The following is a 7,500-nucleotide window of genomic DNA, read 5'->3' as shown; positions in this document are numbered from 1 at the left end:
GGTGGCAAAGCTGCACGTAGATTACACTTGTTTGGTGAACGTTGAGCAAGAGTGAAGTGTAGTGACATTTCGATGCGAGTGAGAGTGGTTGGATGGAGCATTTATGTTTACAAAGAAGAGAATCGGCAACAAAATTGAATTTTCTGGCACGGCAGATTTGAGAGAACGCAATTTATTAATATACGTCGTGATATTGAAATGTGGTAGAAGCAACCAATCCCAGAGACGAAAGATTGTTGACAATTGTTTCGACATTTTAATTAATGTCAGCTGTAATAAGTATTTCTTTATCCATTTTGTAATATATATGTGTTTATTCGCTTGCGCATTTGCGCATATGTAAGTATATGCATTTGCCCGATTATGTTCGTACAAAGCCCAATGTTAACAAGTAACGAGTTTCTGCGTATCTCACTAGGTAAGGCACGCCTTTGAAGCCAACAGAGAAGCCGCTGGCACAAGGAAACTATCAACTCAGCTTTATACGAGATCTCTACTTGCAGAGAGGGTGGAAATCAATGTGCTAGAAAAGACGGAATGAAACATTAAATGGTTAAGTAAAACCAGCCGAAGAGCAACTTTCTTACCCAAAGATTAACCTCAACCCGACAAACACCACTTTGCGATAATGTCGGTTGACTTAACTACCAACCTACTCCATCCCATTTTGTCACTGGCCTGTTCCGCCAGTGTGCATGGTTGCTACTGGCTCTTGACTTGTATTTCTTTATCGATCGTCTGACGACGTGTTTGCTCTATGCTTGCTCTATAAGCTGTATCTACTGAGTAGTGTGATGTAATGTGTTGTCGGATATGTAACTATTGAAATAAAGGATTACCAATTATGCCTATGCTTTTCTCATCTTCTTATGTATGTATGTATGTATCTGTCTGTCTATCTATCTATCTATCTATCTATCTATCTATCTATCTATCTATCTATCTATCTATCTATCTATCTATCTATCTATCTATCTATCTATCTATCTATCTATCTATCTATCTATATCTATATCTATATATATATATATTATATATATATATATAGATAGATAGATAGATAGATAGATAGATAGATAGATAGATAGAAGAGCGTAGGCTCGAAACGTAAAAAGCTTTTTCCATTCCTGAGCGTTCTGTTTGTTTTGTACACCACCTGTCTTCGTCTTTTGTTTTTTTCGCAAACTCTCCCTATATATATAAATATATATATATATATATATATATATATGTGTGTGTGTGTAGAGAGAGAGAGAGAAAGGGGGAAGAGAGATACATACATATTAGTATTTAAATAAATCTTCGTGTATTCTCTGTGAATTTTCAACCTTTATTTCTTGTGTTTGTGTCAGTGTGCGCGCCCGCGTTTTTGTGTACATACGTATACACATATATGTGTGCGCTCTCATGTGTCTGTGCGTTTGAGTGTAAAAATAAAGACATAACCATCATAAACCTAGCCCCTGATAGATTACAAGTCCCCTATAAGCGACGCAGTGGGGGAGAAACCGGAACTACATGGTTAAAGAGTAAGAGGGCGAGAAGGAGGGAAAGAGAGAAAGAGAGAGAGAGAAACTTTTAATGGAAACGTTGTACGTGGCAAGATTTGGCTTGTGGTTAGCTGAATGACGAGAACGTTCGGTTAATGTTTGTGAGATCAAGTTATTGATAAGGCTGATTGATTAATTTATAAATAGATCGGATACTGCGAAACTGAGTGACATATAAAAAAGAAAACGCATGCTGTTGAAAATTGTTAAAATGTGGCCAGTTATAACACAGAACCTGTTCCTGTTATTAAATTGTTGCAAGTTGTCGTGTTGGTCGCGATGGCCGCCGTCCTCATCGTTATCGTCATCGCCATTATTGTCTGTGTCGGCGTCGCTCGTATTGATGGAATCGATAACGTTATTGTTTTTGGATACTGAATATTTGTTGGATATTTGTTCTTGATTTCTTGTTTTTTTTCTTTTCATTTTCACTCTCCAGCAACTATTATATGTAAACTTCATTCAAATAATAATAATAATAATAATAATAATAATAATAATAATTATTATTATTATTATAATAATAAGTGCAAGAAGTGCAAAAGATTGTCTTAACTGGTTCATCACACGTATTGAGAAGAGCATTGTCGATGTGAGAATTATTACTACCCATGTATTTTAATTTAACTTAAAAAATAAAAAAAAATGAACGAACTATTGAGTTTAGTTTAATGGCCTACCAATGTATACTATGAGTTTCTTTGCCCTAGGAGTCGGGAAAACACCCGGCAAGAAATGGAAGCAAATTTGAAAGAGGAAAAAAAGAGTAATAATAATAATAATATAATAATAATAATAATAATTATTATTATTATTATAATAATAAGTGCAAGAAGTGCAAAAGATTGTCTTAACTGGTTCATCACACGTATTGAGAAGAGCATTGTCGATGTGAGAATTATTACTACCCATGTATTTTAATTTAACTTAAAAAATAAAAAAAAATGAACGAACTATTGAGTTTAGTTTAATGGCCTACCAATGTATACTATGAGTTTCTTTGCCCTAGGAGTCGGGAAAACACCCGGCAAGAAATGGAAGCAAATTTGAAAGAGGAAAAAAAGAGTAATAATAATAATAATAATATAATAATAATAATAATAATAATAATAATAATAATAATAATAATAATAGTAATAATAATAATAATAATAATAGTAATAATAATAATAATAATAATAATAATAATGATAATAATAATAATAATAATAATAATAATAATAATTTCATATATATGTACAACGCCATCAAGGGAGGTACGCGAATCGATTATATCGCCACCAGTGCTCAACTGGTATTTATTTCATCGATCTACATGATTATTTATCGTTATATTGTGCTAGACTTTGACTTAAGTAGAAGTCGACCCGATCACCGGTCTCTATGACAGTGACCGTTTTGTTCTCTCTTTCCCTACTGCAAAGGATAAGCTAATGTGCAGCTGTGTCACGTAGAATAGTATACATTTACACACACACAAACACACACAACCACTCCCCCCACACCCACACATCCACACACACACACACACACACACACACACACATATATATATATATATATATATATATATATAATATATATATATATAACTACTTAACTGTGTGAACTGTGCGTGTATTGCATGATATAACAGAAACAGCTGTAAGATAATAAAGTTCGTAAAATAAATTATTGCTTGTCATCTCCCTTACATAACACACATACACATACAAGCTCACACACATACAATCATACAGACACAAACACACATATATATACATATATACGTATATATATATACATATACATATACATATATGCATATACACACACACAGACACACACACACAGACACACACACACAGACACAGACACTCACGCACACACACACACACACACAAACGCACACACACACATATATGAGTGGCTGTGTGGAAAGTAGTTTGTATACCAACCACATGGTTCCGGGTTCAGTCCCACTGCGTGGCAACTTGGGAAAGTGTCTTCTACTAGAGCTGCGAGCCAACCAAACCCTTGTGAGTGGATTTGGTAGACGGAAACTGAAAGAATCTCGTCGTATATATATATGAATATATATATGTGTGTGTGTGTGTATGTGTGTTTGTGTGTCTGTTTTTGGCCCCCACCATCGCTTGACAATCGATTCAGGTGTGCTTATGTCCCCGTAATCTAGCAGTTCGGCAATAAGAAACCGATACAATAAGTACTACGCTTATAAGGAATAAGTCCTGGGGTCGATTTGCTCGACTAAAAGGTGGTGCTCCTGCATGGGTGCAGCCAAATGAATGAAAGAAATAAAAGAAAAATAAATACTCACAAACACTCACACACACACACATATATATATATATGGACTACGACACTAGCAAAGAACCTAGTGATTAGCATTTGAGTATATGAATATAGTGTATAGTCCATCGTATTGCGTTCACTCTTTAATTATAATTATCACGGTTTTTTAGGCTCAAATATTTAAAATTATTCCTAACATTTTGACGGGAAACACTTTCCTTCCTGCTAGTGTTTTCTTATCTTTTTGATATGATTGTTCAGTTGAATATTTTCAAAATTCCAAGGCTTACCCACTATCATTTAAATGTAATGTATTCTGTAAAATGCTTTCCTCATTTTGTTCTCTACGAAATACGTTTTGGCATTCGGATATTCTTTTTCATTATGTTTCATTATACAGATAAATTTAGTTTAAGCATTTACAATTAAGTTATAACGTCGATAGACATATTTTTCTTCCCTACATCGAGACTGATTATTAACAACAGCGATGTTCATAATGTCATTTATTCCTTGGAAGACATATATATACATGCGCATACATATACTCACACACATGCACATATATATTTGTGTGTGTTCTTGTCTATATGTATCTATGTAGACATATGTAAATATATATATATATGCATATATATAACTACACATATGTATATATACATATATACATATATATACATATGTATACACACATATATTCATACATACACACATACATACACACACACATATATATGTGTGTGCACAATCTGCTGTGTTTGTGTGTATGTGCATGAGTGCTTTTGCTTTTTTGGTAATTTAATAAATGTCGGCGTAATTCCAATTGTGTATCAATTTTTCTTTATCTCATTTATTACGTTCATTTTCTCTCTTTTTATTTAAGTATTAATTTTTATCTGACTACAGTTTTAAAACCTAAAATAACCTAATAATTCACTAGCTATACGGATACTTTAATGTTTTCTGCTATTTTATCGATTATGAATTATTTAATTTGTTAGTTATGTAATTAAAAAAATACCATCAATATTTGCACAATGAGCATTAACCTACCAGCTTTTCAAGTAATGTATTTTTCATATAATACTGTGAGCTGGCGGAAACGTTAGCACACAGGACGAAATGATTTAGCGGTATTTCGTCTGTTTTTATGTCCTTAGTTCAAATTCCACCGAGGTCGACTTTGCTTTCTACCCTTTCGGGTTAGATAAATTAAGTACCAGTTGCGTACTAGGTCGATCTAATCGACTGGTCCCTTACCCCCAAAATTTCGGGCCTTTGCTTCTATAGTAGAAAAGAAATTATTCTTCATGTTTATATTTTCCTTGTAGAATCACACATGTACGGTCTAATATTTTTTTCCCCATTTATATATAATCAATGTAGTTATTTGTTTCCTATTTTGGCTCAAGGTTTTGTGGGTGGGGTGAAGTCTATTTCATCGGCCCTAGTCCTCAACTGGTACTTATTTTATAGACTATGAAATGATGAATGGCAACGTCGACCTCGGTGGAATTTGTTCTCAGAACATGAAGGCACAGGAAATACCGCTAAGCATATTTCTCGCTAGGCCAATAATTCTGCCAGCTCGCCGCCCTAACCAATGTTAATATCCATTTCTTATCGTATATATTCTATCCATTCAATTAGTACCTCTAAGTCATGCATTCCAGTGACCTCTGCACTGTTACTTTAATCTTGAAGAGCACTCAGCCTGAAGAAGTGTAATTTGAAGGGTTTCTTTTCTTGGGTAGTTTTTGTAGCGTGCTTGATGACCCAATATTGCTAGCCTCTCACTCAGCTTCTCCATTTTTTTTTAAGGCAGAGTATACTGAATGATGCCAACATACATCTCACCGTTGAGTCTAGCCATATTTAAAAAGTGGATGAGTTAGTCCAGGAAGGAAATTGTAAGATCAGACATCGAGAGAGAGAGAGGGAGTAATAGGGTTATGAAGAGCCCTCAGAAATTAACCACTATTTATTTACCACTTTCAAATAGATATTCCAAGTGACTGTAAAAACTATTTTTATCATTTGAAAATCCGTTTGGAACGAGAAACTCTAGCTTACAATGACATAAATTAACAGCCTTGTATTTTATACCAATAGCCTATCACATTTATTGAATACGGCTTGACTACACACTTTATTAAACCAGAAGCTGAGCAAAAATGCTGTTTACATTTTGTTGTGTATTTAACGTTTCTACGTCTAATTTAGTCTACTGGGAACATGGTTGATCAACTTTCTCATAGTTTTTCAATTTGTTATATTACTCTTAGAAATTAGGTCTGTCGGAAGCCCCAGATCTCATAAAGCCGGAACTCAACACGGTTTCCATGATTTATAAATGACTAAGATAACAACACAGCCCTTGAACAGAACGTTGCTGTGGAAACGTTCACCTGATAGTTGGAACTCACAGCTGGGTTCATTGGTGCAACGTGGAGTGTTTTGTACAAGACCCTAATGCACCACCCGGTACTGGAACTGAAACCGAGAATGTAAGTGTGACACCCTAACTACTGAGCAACACGCACCATGAATGGTGGTGCTCAATCGCCACTACAACATGTATAGGAAAAAAAGCTCAGTCAGAAGAAATAACACAGTCGACAGAACAAGTCAATGCTCATTGTCTAAACCGACGGAGGATTGAGCATATCAGACTGGAAGACTTGATGGTATCAACACAGCCACACCATGCTTCTGGTGGATCTGAACAAACATTGGGCTAAAGAACAACAGCAAAGGTAACAACTCATATTTAGATACATTGATTTTACTGGACCTTCATTTATAATAGTGAATGTGAGAATTCCACTCGGGATTTGATTTAAACTAACGATAGATAGACACTAATACACTTAAGAAAGTAATACCAAATGATATCCAAGTTATTGATGTTGTTTGTAGCCTCAAGTCATCTCGCATCGTGGAGACTTATTTACGAAATGCATTCCAACCCAACACCGTATTCTCTCTATTGTTCTTTCTTTCAATCATGCTGCTTATAAAAAGGTGGAGAATTTCCAGTCATTAGAGTGTTGCTTAAAATACTTTGTTGTGCTAGTCTCGATTCTCTACTTTTAAAGCCTGCCGATATCAGGATTTTTTTCTTATGATTTCAGGGTCGGGAAACAAAGTAACGATCCTGGACGGTGGATTGGTGGAATTGTTAGAACACCGCACGAAAGGCCTTTTTAATCTATTCCGGTTCTTTGTAACCCTGTAGACCCTGCTACCAAGTTGTATCTACATAAATGCAATGGCTGTTCAGTTGGAAGACATTAGTAACGCCGAAAGGGGAGACTTGCTTAGATGGGCAAGTGCCAGTTTCTGCAATAAATGTTGCCCAAGCCTCTGTGTGCACGTTCAAATACATGGAAAACCATCGTTGACATAGGCTCTAAAGAAATGCATAGTGCATCTAGCGTTTCTAGAATTTCATAAATGAATTTTGTCTTCATTTCTAGAAAATGTGAGGAAGCGATATGAAAATGAGTTGTCTGTTATTTCTTGAGGATTGATCAATCGTCTACAGTCTTTCCCGAATACTAACCCGCATAAGGCTTCTAACTACCACCGAGGCCAACATTTATCTAGAGCAAAATGATTTATCAAGGAAATGAGCCTACAAAAAATTCTATAG

The 7,500-nt window shown here is 35.1% G+C and overlaps 1 long non-coding RNA gene across 1 annotated transcript in view; it reads left to right on the top strand.

Moving 5' to 3' along the window:
* Positions 1-7,500, top strand: part of LOC118762818 — a 20,144-nt gene that overhangs the window by 1,070 nt on the left and 11,574 nt on the right. The window lies entirely within an intron of this gene.

This window comes from Octopus sinensis, linkage group LG3, assembly GCF_006345805.1.
Source record: "Octopus sinensis linkage group LG3, ASM634580v1, whole genome shotgun sequence".
Lineage (NCBI taxonomy): Eukaryota > Metazoa > Mollusca > Cephalopoda > Octopoda > Octopodidae > Octopus > Octopus sinensis.
This window is presented reverse-complemented; position numbering and strand designations above follow the sequence as displayed.